At 49.9% G+C, this 12,195-nt stretch overlaps 1 protein-coding gene across 6 annotated transcripts in view; it reads right to left on the reverse strand.

The window, feature by feature from the left end:
- PASD1 (PAS domain containing repressor 1) overlaps positions 1-12,195 on the reverse strand; it is a 113,100-nt gene that overhangs the window by 55,469 nt on the left and 45,436 nt on the right. For 3 of the 6 annotated variants that reach the window (XM_055727137.1, XM_055727135.1, XM_055727139.1), the window contains exon 1: positions 686-1,454. The exons of 1 other annotated variant lie outside the window; for it this stretch is intronic. The gene's annotated coding sequence lies outside the window, so the exon portion shown is untranslated. Of the gene's footprint in view, positions 1-685; positions 1,457-12,195 lie in introns of those variants that run through there. 2 more of the 6 variants (XM_055727138.1, XM_055727136.1) reach the window with 2 other exon arrangements.

Genomic DNA, 12,195 nt, shown 5'->3' on the forward strand with positions numbered 1-12,195 from the left:
GATAACCCCGGTGGGAGGAGTAACTTTTCAACCTGGATTTTTGATGCTATCTTTAGGTGCAAGGCTCTGCTTGGAGGTTTGTCCCCACCGTGTTTTCTGACAAACGCATTCCCAGAAAGACAGAACTTCAGGGCAGAACGAGAAAACTGCCGTCAGGCCCATTTCAGCCTCCCAGAATTAAGTTCCCCCCCGCCCCCCGCCTCCGCGAGCACCCCGCGGCTCTCAGCTGTGTGCAGTCCCGGGGCTGTTCCCGAGCCGGCGGGTAACGGGGGCTGCCGGTGCCCGGCCGTGGGGATGCGGCCGCGCTCCGGCATCCCCGCCCGGGAGCTGGGGACCCCCCTCCCCGCGCCAGCCCCGGCGAGCAGCCTGCGCCGCGGTCCCCTGCCCGTCCCGCCGCTACATGGGTGGGTTTGGGGGTCGGTTGGTTGTTTTGGGGGTTTTGGTTCGGTTTTTTTGGTTTTTTTGGGGGGGGGGGCAAAGTCTGACGCCTTCCGTTGCGGCTGTACATTTTCCTCTCCAAAACTTAATCGGGACCGTCCCGGCGGTGCTGGACGAGGGCAGGGCGGAGCGGCGGGTACCGCGCACCCGGCCCTGCATCGTCCCCCCGGGTCAGCGCTGCCCGCCCCGCCGGTGGGAGCGGGGACCCCCTCCCGCACCCCGCCGCCCGCCGCAGGGGCGTACGTACCGTCCGGCAGGATGCGCGTCCCGGAGCCGCTCTCAGTGCCATGCCCAGCCCCGGCGCCGTGTCCCCCCCGCCGACCGGGGTCACCGCCCGCCGCAGGGTCCCGCTGCCCGGCGCGGACATGGCATGAGCGCGGGCAGGCCCGGCGGCGAGCGCTGGCTGCGGGCGGGCGAGCGGCGGGACTTGTGAAACTCGCCTGCTGCGGCGGCCGGTTGTGTAACGCGGCGGCGGGCTGAGCCCGGCCTCCCGGCACTGCACAGGCGCGCTCCTCCCCCCTCCCCGCCGCCACCGGCAGCCGCGGCCGCCGCCGACCCGCCCGCATCGGCCCCCTCCCGCGTACGCCGCGCGGACGCGGACGGCGCGCAGAGCGCGGGCGCAGAAGGCGCGCAGAAGGCGCGCAGAAGGCGGGCGCGGCGCCCGCAGCCCGGGCAGGGGCACGGGGAGCGGCTGTACCCTCCGCCGGGAGGAGCCGGTGGGAAGTAGGTCACGGGCAGCGGCCCGCGGGGCCGCCCCGGCCGCCGGGACCCGCCGGGACCCGCCGTCCCCACCCCACCCCGGGCTGTGCCGGGCACCCTGCGTGGGGCAGCGGGGCTGGGGCCGGGCCGCCCGGCGGGACTGGGACTGGGACCGGCCCCGGCCCGCCCGCTGCCCCCTCGCCCGGGCTGCCCCTGCCCGTTCCCACCATCCCACCACCTTGCTGCTCTCCCCGCCAGGCGCTCGGCACCAATTCCATGCCCGACACGAGCTGCGCTTTGAGTCATCCCATACCATGAGTCACTGATTTAACATTTGCTGCTTCCTTCCTCATACGACTTTTTTTTTTTTTTTTTTTTTTAATTTTCATCATCCCTTTCTCTACTGTCATTACCTTCCCTCCTCCCCAGGGCCGGTGGGTTGCTCCTTCCTGCGACACCAGCCGTGCCCCACTGCGGGTGAGGGACCACTTGTCCCCCCCCGTGCCATCGGTTGATGCTCAGTGCTGGGGCTTTGATTTACTCTCCTCTTGTCTCTGGAAGACACTAAGAGCTGTGGTGGCATCAAGACAGGCCTGCAGCCTCCTGTTTCTCTGCTCAAGGTGCCCCCGGTGGGGCTGGGGGCGGGGGGGTGTGGGGGGCACTGGCTGGTGCCACAGCTGGGGGGGATCTGGGGGACCGCGGGGCTTGGGGCACCGCGTGGGTCCTGCCAGCAGCTGCATGATGTCATCCCCTTCCCAAACCGAGTGCGCTCGCTCTTACCAACAAGTTAGGGCTTTTTTGGTGGGTATTTTGCAGGGGTTTGTGTTTCCCTCCCCCCACCCCTTCAACTCCTCTTGGAAAACTGCTCCTCAACCTGTGCGATGCTGGGAGCTCCGCTCCTCCCAGGAGTGTGTGGCTGCCCAGTAGCCCCTTCCCACAGCTGGCATACCTGACCCCTGGCTTTTCTTGCTCAGCCAAAATTCCTGTTCCTCTCCCAGCCTTTGCTGTGCCGGAGAAAGGGGCAGGCAGGCAGCCTGCCTGCATGGCCAGGTCCCCCGCATGTGCCACTGTCCTGAAGCATGGGGGACAAAAAGAGAACCAAAAAGGGGACAGCGGACAAAAAGCTTCACTATGAGGTTTTTAATATAAACCCAATGTCACTAAGAAATGGGAAGTGACATTGTTACAGCAATAACCCTGAGGAACATTGGCTGTTATTGATGAAGACAAGAGAAAGGGCACCTTCGCATGGAGTTAGTATTTCTCATTTTCTTTCTTATCAGAGGCAGAGCAAATAGTGTGGCTGTGCTGACTGCCACAAGTGGCAAATCTCATTTTCCCACTCAGTGGATTTTTGAGGCACTCAGCCTCATCACATAGCAACCCTTCCCTTGTTCATGTGGGGAAAGTCCTTCTTGCCCTCTTTCAGGCAAGGTACAAATAAGTATTGAATGCCACCTTTCTCTCCTTTTTCACTTGAGTTAAGGTCTGTCTCTGCAGGCTGCAATGCAGCCCTGTCACCCGAGTGATGGTCACAGAGAGGATGCCCTCGCCCACATACATGGGCGCGCAGATGCACATTTGGGGAGTTAGCTCAGGAGCACAGAGACCACACTCTGCAGCTGAAGCACTTAAGTTTACGCACCCATGGACAGATGCTGTGGGCAGCACAGGCAGGATGTGACCCCAGAGGGGCTGAGGCAGGTTTCCCCCGGGGCACCAAGTGCCACAGTCATTGCCCTGAGCTGTGCTGGAACTGCCCAACCAGGTCTGCACCTGGAACACTTCCATGGCCACCCCCATCCTGCAAGCCCAGCAGGCACAGCAAACAGCATCAACACTCTCTTCTAATAAAGCAAAACACTCAGAAATACCACTTTACATGTTAATTGCAATAACATCATTTTCTAAGCAGAAACCGTGTTTTATTTGAAGTGTTTCAACTAATTCCCCTGCAGCCGCTGGCAGGTAGAGACAGCAGGCTGGGCAGATGCAGGGGCCACTCCTACCATAGCAATGCTTAAAGTTTTCATGTCGATGACTTTAATTACCTCGTTTAGAGAACACACACTCCACTAAGATCCTTTCAAAAGTTAAAAAAGAAGGGGAAATGGGCACTTCTGACACGACAAAACTCACGCATTTCTCAGCGAGCTGCAGCACTAGGCAGCTTTGGCTGTACTCTGCAATGGTTGGCGTAACCTCAGATTTGCTTATATTATTAGTTTTTAACAACGCTGTGTTGCAAAGACATGCCAGCAGCAATAAAACCAAAAGAGAACTGGTTTTGGCCAGAGAGTAAGAACAGCAAAGAATATAAATACATATCTCTGTGTGTGTGTGTGTGCGCCAGGAAGTGTTTGCATTGCACAGCGCTGAGTCGAGAACCAGCCCCAGTACAGGACCAGGCACCTCAGCCTCGTCTCACTCCAGAGCGTGCCCAGAAATTCAACACGATGTTCTCGCTTTTCAACCAGCACTAACCGTGAGTCTTGGAATAACACAAACCAAAAGGAAAGGGAAGACTAGCACCAACAAAGTAGAAAAAATACCTTTGCTTTGATCCGAAGAGGCTGGCCCTGCGTGGGTTTTGCTGTGGCTGTGGGACGCGGCAGCGAGCAGAGGGTTTAAGCGGTGGAGCCCACCCAGCAGCTGCCATGAGAGTGTGTGGACAAGGCTGGCGCCAGCCCCGTTCCCAGCGCTGCCCAGGGCAGGGACACAACGTTCATTGTCGGTGCTATTGCACAACACTGTTGCCTTGACACTGTGTCAGTAAAGATTTTAAACTGCCTCTTTATTAGTCATCCTCGGTTCATTTTAATTGTGCCTGATAAACAGGGCCATTTAACTTTTGTGTTCTAGCGTACGTACTTATCTTGCGCATTTATATCACCTACGAGACTTTCAGTCTTTTCCTGCAGCATCGGTAGATGCAGAGGACCGCGCAGGCCTTGCCATCACAGCCTGCTGGTGTTCCCAGCTGTTCCCTTGCTGCATTTTCAGACCTCTGCTCTCCCAGTGTGGAGATCCCCACAGGTCCTTGATCCTGGCGCTGAGAATGCTCAGGCAGAGGCTTAGGTTAATGCATGAGAACCAGTAAGAAGGGATAGGCTGATTGAAACACACGTTTAATTTTTTTTTGGGATCAAGTGCTGTAGGTGTGTGCTTAACACCACAGGACTCACTTTGATCTTCTCCAAGGACAGAATTTTCTGTGGATTAAATTCTTGCCTCTGAATGATGGTATTGCTTATTTAACAAAATCAAAGTTGAGAGATGAATAAATAATTATTGGATTTAACCTAAAGAATGTAGTTGAAGTTGCTGGAATGTTTTAGTCACATTTACTTGCAACATAAAAATTTACTGCCCAAGAGTCTGCCTATGCAAAGCTCTGTCCCTGCAACTCCTTATCCATTCTTATGTTTGTGAATTCCAAAGTTTCCCTGAAAACTCCTGGAAATAGCAGAGCGTTTTCTTTCTGAGGTATTATGACCTTCCCTCATCCCAAACACTCGCTACGCTTGCGCTGGGAAGAAGGAAGTGCGCTTTGGCCAGATACAACTGCCACCTGTAAGAGAACGGCAGGCAGGCTTCCCACAGCTTCCCCGGCACCGCCGAGCACTGCTGGCATCGCTGCTGTGCTGCCGGGACTGTTTGCTTGGAGCTCACATCTCTGCTTCAAGCAACGCCCCACAGTTATTAGAGTCCTTCTCCCTGTGCAGATGCATCTGTTCTCTGGGATTATATAGTTTCAGCTTTGTTTTCCCCCTTTAAAAAGACTCAGAAATAAAATTCAGGTTTGCACTACAACCATGTGAGAAGATGGGTAAAATCCCATTCTCATTTAAGTTCAGAAAAAGGAACGGAAACTCCATTAAAGGCAGAGCAAAACCCACATTTACTCCAGTGTGAACAGGATTTCCCCCTTAGCATAAAATCTTCATCCCTGTGGGCTGGAAGGAGCTACTTGCTTCCTACCTAGCATCTTTGAGCACCACATTGAATCTTTATGCAACTGCTTAAAAGTATTAGAAATATAAATGAGTTAATCACCATTTATGACAAAATTCCACCTAAGCTTTTGAGAACCAACTGGAATATTTTCATTTCCATCATCCAGCACCTTATTTTGTAGAAAATTATTTAAGACTGCTCTTGTAGAGGCAAGATTGGTATCCAAATTTTGTGTGCATCTAGGGCCCTGTTATTTCCTTTTGCTGGAGTAATAGCATGGCCTGATAAACGCATTGATTTGAAAAGCTGACAGGTGCCCAAGTCAGAGATCTGGCCAGGAAAAAGGAGTAAAAGAATACTTTTAATGTGGCTGATCATACGTTCCACAATAATTATTATTTTTATAAAGGAAAAAGTGTTCTCTCTTAACTGCAGTAAAATATTCTTTGGTAAGTATTCTTGTGATCTGTTATTCTGCCTGACTCAAAGAAGTAGGGAAAAAAAGACTTGCACAAACAAGAATATGGGTACCTTCTTCTGCCTGTATCCTTCCATGAGAGCATACACTGAGTCTAAGGCTCTTTGACCGCATTTTAGCTTGATCCCACATGATAATGTACCTATGAATTAATTTTCTTTGATGCTGGATTCCTATCTTCTGGAGACTGTGCTGAAGACAAATTCAGGCTGCTGCATTTAAATATGGGTTAAGTGGGCACAGGCAATAATCACCTCTGGTTAGTATAATCAGCTACTGAGGGGCTTTATGAACAGAGATATAAAACAGAAACTTAATAATAATTATGCTAAAGGCCCAGATCCCCCTGAATTCAGCAGTCAGAGGATAAATGGGCAGAAGGAGCACCACCGGACAATGGCAACAGCTGTAGCGTCACCCGTGGACGAAGCACAGAAGAACAGGCAAGTCAGTGCAAAATGACTGTCCATCATCTGCAAGTGCATCCTTCCTAATAAATCACAGTTGTTACTAATTAGCACATTATAGCCACCTTCATAAACATGGATGTTTCCTATTAATACTTCTGCTGATGCTGAGCTTCATTCATACAAGGCAGTAACACTTTAAAGCTTCTCCCTGGTATTTGCCCATTCTTAGTTACTTGATCCCACACGTGGCTGTTCGGAATTCTGCGGGTCAGCTATTCCTTGCACTGAAAAGCTTCTACTTGTCCTTTCTGGCTTTTTCCCAGAGCTGCAGCAACACTAACATTGTCACCTGATGGAGTTTTCAACGTCGTGAGTTAGAGCCACAATGTCTGACTGCAAGACAAGAAGCAACGTGCTCCTGGCCAACCATGGTAGAGAGAAAGCTGTCCTTGTCACCTGGTCTTCCTACTATAGCCCAGGGCCTGACCAGACCCCCGAGCTGCACAGGGTGACAAAGGACACGAGCTGGGAGGGTGCAGCAGGCTGTGCTGGGACCTGGGACAGGAGCTGCCTCCACCTGTAGGCACCATCCTGGCTGCCTCCCAGCTACTGCCATTCCTCTCCCTTGCTCTGCCAGGACTGGTCTGCAGCCAGAGGGCTCCCAACTACATCCTAATCTCCTTTGGAAACTGGGTAACTGGGACGGAGAGTGGCATTAGGCTGGCTGTGACCTGAAGGCCCCAGCACCGCAGTTCCATGCCCCGCTCACCCTCCACGCAGCCTTGCTGGTGGGGAGCCCTTCCTCTGCAAACCCGCGGGCAACGGGGTGCTGAGGGAACCTGTTGCCTGATTTTACTTTGTAAGGAAAGTAAAATCTTCCTCTTCAGGGCACAGTGACCAGCGCAGTCCTTCCCCAGCTCTGCAGCTTTGTACAAGACATCAATATCAAGACCACTGAAGACCACGGAAGGATGCAGTAGAAAGCAGACGGGGGCCTTTACATTTAGAAGACTGCGGGGTTGGCAGTCTCGCCAACCTGATTAGCAAAGGCTGAAAAAACAATACGTCTGTGTCTGTGTATTTATCTGATACCATGCAAACTCACTCACCGCAACAGTTGCATGTACTTAACCCCCGAGGAACTACACCAGGTGTAGTTTGACAGTCAATCAGATTATAAATGTCAAGCGGTGGCTTCTTCAGCACAAGCTGTGCTGGTGGTTCTTTAGAAAAAAATGAGCAGCCTGAGATTGTATCAAGGGACAGCTGTTAGCACAAGGCAGACACTAAAAAGGACAGGAGCCCAGAGCACAACCCCCAGGGCACAGATCTCCAAACACCTCCCTGAATGGTCTTTTAGGATACACAGGAAGGAAAATGTGTGTCCTTGGTCCCAAGTGCACCGAAGTCAATAGGGTTTGTGGGTAACTTCCACTGTTTTTCTTCTGTCTTTTTTGAAAACACAGAAACCTTCTAAATAAATTCATAAATGCGTAAAACAAGGGGCCTGGTATTCAACCGAGATTTTACCCTGGGAGCAGGATGGACTGAAAGCGTCATGTGTTGCAGATGCTCTGCTCATACCTAAACAAAAGCAAGTTAAAACGCAAGTCTGCAAGACTATCACTCTGATAATCGAAGTACCACTAAATGATACTGAAATGTGTGGAAAAATATTCAGAAATGTGTGGGATGTTACTGCACTCTCTCTACTTACAGAAATGCACATGGTTTTTCTGGGCACAGGGGAGGTGCTGAACACCATCAATGAATTGACTGTGATGCTAAAAACCAGTATTACGTGACAGATGTAGTCTAAAAGCAGTGTTGCAAAAAGCCAGTCCTAATAAGTGGAAACAAACCCCGACTGACCTGGTGAAATTGGTTTCTATTATGCAGCTATAAGTGACTGATCATATTTCTGCGTGTCTGCAGAAAACGAGTATGCAAGACAGTTGGAATTTCCTCATCTAAACAGAAATACCAAGATCAGCTTTGGTCAGGGCTTTGAACAAGGGGCTGGGACTGGAGAGAGATGCTGTCTGGTGAATGCACTTGCCATGAAACTCAGGACACATTTTGCAGAAGCAAGATCTGTGGGAAATTGATTGGATTTTTTTCCTTTGAACAGTTTGTCTCTTTTCTTGGCTGGTCCACTCCACATCACGAAACCCCCTCTGCCTTCTTACCCCAGGGGAGCATCCACCTTCTGTTGCAAGCCAAGCAGCACTTTCCCAGTACATTTGCGAGCAGCCAGATGAACCCAAGGAGGTTTTTGGTTTGGGCTGGGTTTTTTGTTTGTTTGGGGTTTTGTTTTGGGGTTTTGGTTTGTTTGTGGGGTTATTATTTTTTTAGGGTTTGTTTTTTTTTTTTTTTCAGAAAAATGGTTCCTAGTTGCTTTGCACTAACCAACTTCTGTCAAGTTGCAGTGTTTCTCACAGATGTCATCTACCTTCGTACCCAATTTTGCCTTCAGCAAGGTACACAAACAACATGGTTCTGCAGAGCAGAGCCCAGGGCTTCTCAGAGCACCACAAACCACTGTTTAGGAAAATGCTAGCTCACAAGAAATTTCTTTTCATTAAAGCGAAAGACTGTCCTGCTTTGGAGCATTATTGCTATTATGGTGACATCTTCTAATTCCCCCCAGTTTCTATCCCCTCCTTATCCATTTAATACATCTGCCACCTGCCCTTAACACTGGTGGTGGTGCTAGTTTGCAGAATAACAAGTCACTTCAACTAAGGAAAAACAAGACAGAGAGACTCCAAAAATAAAAAAAAAACCAAAGCACATTGTTTCCTGTAGAGCTTCAGTGCTTTCACTTGCAGAACTTGGGTTGACCTGCATTAGACAGCACTTGCACAAAGCGCTACAAAACCAGCACTCACTGCGGCTTTGCTGCATCATCATCATCATCTCCTTCAGTTAATTCAGACACCATGCAGTAGTATGTTCGCGGTGCAGATAGTGTCACTCGCGTAGCAACTAGTGGGTGAATCATAACGAAACTATGAAGAGGAAACATCACAAACGGAAGGAAAAGCTTGCTTTTCAGTGGAGTGTTTCATCTACAGAAGGGTGCTCGAGTTAAGGATGCTGGTGAGAGAATGAACTTGTGCCCTGGTCAGTTAATGCAGTTTTTTTATGCAGTTATTTACTGGTTCTGTTGCTATGGGGAATACGAATACTCGCCATGACAACTGCAGCAGAGCATGGTGCACAATCCACTTCACACAGAGCATCTTCTTAAGGAACTGCTCCCATGCATACATCCTAAAAAATCCTGTGTCCTTGAGAGCAATTCTGTGTGGGTTTTCAGGCAGAGTGATTAATTCTTCTGCATTTTTCAGCAGAATATGGCCTGGTGTCTAATATTAGTTATTACTTGGTTCTTACATAGCCCTTTCAGTATTACATCTAAAAGTACTTTGCAAAGATAATCCTTACAAAAAAAACCCCCAAAACTCTGCTTTTTTTACAAATGAGCAATTTAGGCAAAAAATTTCACAGGGCCCCACAGCACGGCAGAATAAGGACTGGCATTTGCACCCATGTCGCTTGGGCCAGCGCGTTAGGGTAACAGGAGCATGGCTTCCATGGCAACAGGGTGGGATGATCCGATGAACTCTGCAGCCAAAATCTGCACCATCAGGGCAGACTGGCTGCTGGGGAAGACTTCAGTGAGCTCTGGGCATCCGCACCTCTGATAATACAGGAGCAGCACCCCACAGCACTCTCCCTTGCTCCCTGGTTTGTGGTGTACCCGGGTGACTGCAGGCTCCCGACTGCTGGATGCTGTGGGCAGGCTTGGGGATGGAGGGCACTCCCTGTGTCAGCCAGCGCGCTGCTGGGAAAGAATTACACGCCCTGTAACATTTTGTTCCAGAAGATGTTTCTGGAAACATCCTTCCCCATTCGCAAGGAGGGGTTACGCATGCTGCTGCTGATCCGAGTTGCGCACATTGAAATAAAGCACGCTTTGTCCTTGTTTTGTTCACCCTGGTCAACCCGCAGCTCCAAACCCGCTGCAAGCCCACGTGTCGCTTTGGCAGACAGGCTGCCCGCTGCCGAACCACGTGCTGCTCGCTGGGGCAGAGACCCAGTGCTCCTGGGCAGGCATGGGCTGCGAGCTGTGCCAACCAACTCCGCCGAGCCAGGGGGCTGGCTGGCACTCCTTTGGTAAGATGAACTCATGGAAGCCCTGTCCTGCCTTGACCATTAGCGGAACATGGAGTTTTCCAAGTTATTTGCCTTAAAACAATTTCTGGAGCAGGAAAAAAAACCCAAACCCAATAAATTGTGATCAAGAGTTATGAGTAACCTGGAACACAAAGAGTGTGCTCAGAGTAAATATGTGGCTGAGAAAACCATTACCAACCCAGACGATAATCATTCTGGCTGTTTACCTCTTAACCTTGCCAGACATGTTCCAAAGTGCATAAGTGACATCTCTCCTTTATCACAAGGTTTAGCCTAGAGGGAAAGTCTCTCTTTTAGTCACCGACGTTAACCATGTTGCTTTTGGCATTGGATCTATTTCCCAACTTTAAAAAACAGCATTGACAACTTTTTTCCACTGTTTAATTTGTGTAGTCACAGTAATTAAATATGAATCTTCAAACATTGCTTGACATATTGCGGATTTATCATCAGTGAAACAGTCTTCTGCACATTTCCATAATTGCTGCTGTTCAGAACAAAATGGCTATGTACTGAAAGACTGACAATTTTCTTCTTTTGGTTAACTTCTCATTTGTTTGCCCTCTTGGCAGTGCTGTATGGCAGTTTCATTTCATAATTAAATTATTTTCCATTGCATATGGAGGCAATAGTTTACTTTCCAAATTTTTTCTTTCCTTTTTTTTTTTTATTTTACATTGTTTCTTCAGATGTAGAGTACAATATGTACTGCAAGGAGCCAACACATCCTTTAACAGCATCTTATGAAACACCATTCATGCGCTGCCTCAGCTGAGTAACAGAGAAATATAAATCGCATAGATATTTCATTTGAATATAGTGGCCTTGATAGCCAAGAACGAATTTTGCCCAACTGGTGGCTTTAACCCTTCATGCTTCTTGGGTGGTAAATTTTGCAAAGAGTTTACAGTGACTTCAGGCCTTAGTTCAGATCGAAGGGTTGGGTTTTTTCCATCTCCATGCTGAGCACTTTTACATACCGACTGCCCACCATCTCTGCGTGCTCTCTTAGAAAGGACAAAGACTTACGTTCCCTGGACAGGTCAGTTTTACGGTGAAGAGGAAAGATGAAAGGAAAAGTAATTTCGGGGGACCCATAAACTCTGGCAGGAGCAGCCTGTGTGATTTCCATATCTCAGAGAGTGCCGGGGTGAAGTGCTCTCCATCCCAACTCCCCAAGCAGGCATTTGACTAAATTCTACCTGTCCGTCCATCGTGCTGTTACACAAGCTGTCTTAATAGTCTCTGCTTAACTGTTCACATGTTTGTATCTGCTCAGAAACCCTTCTGGCTGTCTTCCTTTCAGTAAATAAGTATGTAGCTTCTTGTGAACAAAGCCTTATCAGATTGAACAAGCCTCTTGGGAACATCTGAGGTATGAGAACTAGAACAAAAAAACTGCAGGCAGGTTGAAATACTTAAAGTGATAAGAAGCCCCCAATGAATTTTTTCACTGAAAATCAGGATTTCATTCTAGGGGCCAGGTTACCTTTGCTCCCTATTAAAGATGAGAAAGGAAGACGCCGTTCCTGTTGTGTGTGCCTTTTGTAAACCCCCAGCAAGCACAGCTGGCAGTGGCACACCACCCTGCTAGTTCTGGGTGCTCTCAGGTGAGCCCCAGCATTCCTCAACACATCTGGTGGATGGTGCTGTGAGCCTAGGTGCCTCCAGGGATAGTGGTGGGACTAAAGGAGAAAAGGGGTTAAAAACATGCCCGTGGTGTTAGGAGAGAGCAAGGAGTTTTGCCCAGCCATGATTAAGCACAAGCTCTCAGCTGCCTGCCCCGGTGTGCCCAGCACCACCGCTGGTGCCTGTGCTGGAGCCAGAGCTCCTGGTCCCAGCAGCCCTGCAGCTCCTGCCCTCCTGGGGGGATAACACAGCACGTGGTCTCGTGAGGCTCCTGCCCGACTCATCACACATCTCAGCGTGTCATCACAGCCCTTGAGAGCAGGGAGAGCAGCTCTTAATTTCACAGGAGTCAGATCAGTCCTTTTCTTTGAAAAGCAGCTT

The sequence above is a fragment of the Falco cherrug genome, chromosome 15 (assembly GCF_023634085.1).
Source record: "Falco cherrug isolate bFalChe1 chromosome 15, bFalChe1.pri, whole genome shotgun sequence".
Lineage (NCBI taxonomy): Eukaryota > Metazoa > Chordata > Aves > Falconiformes > Falconidae > Falco > Falco cherrug.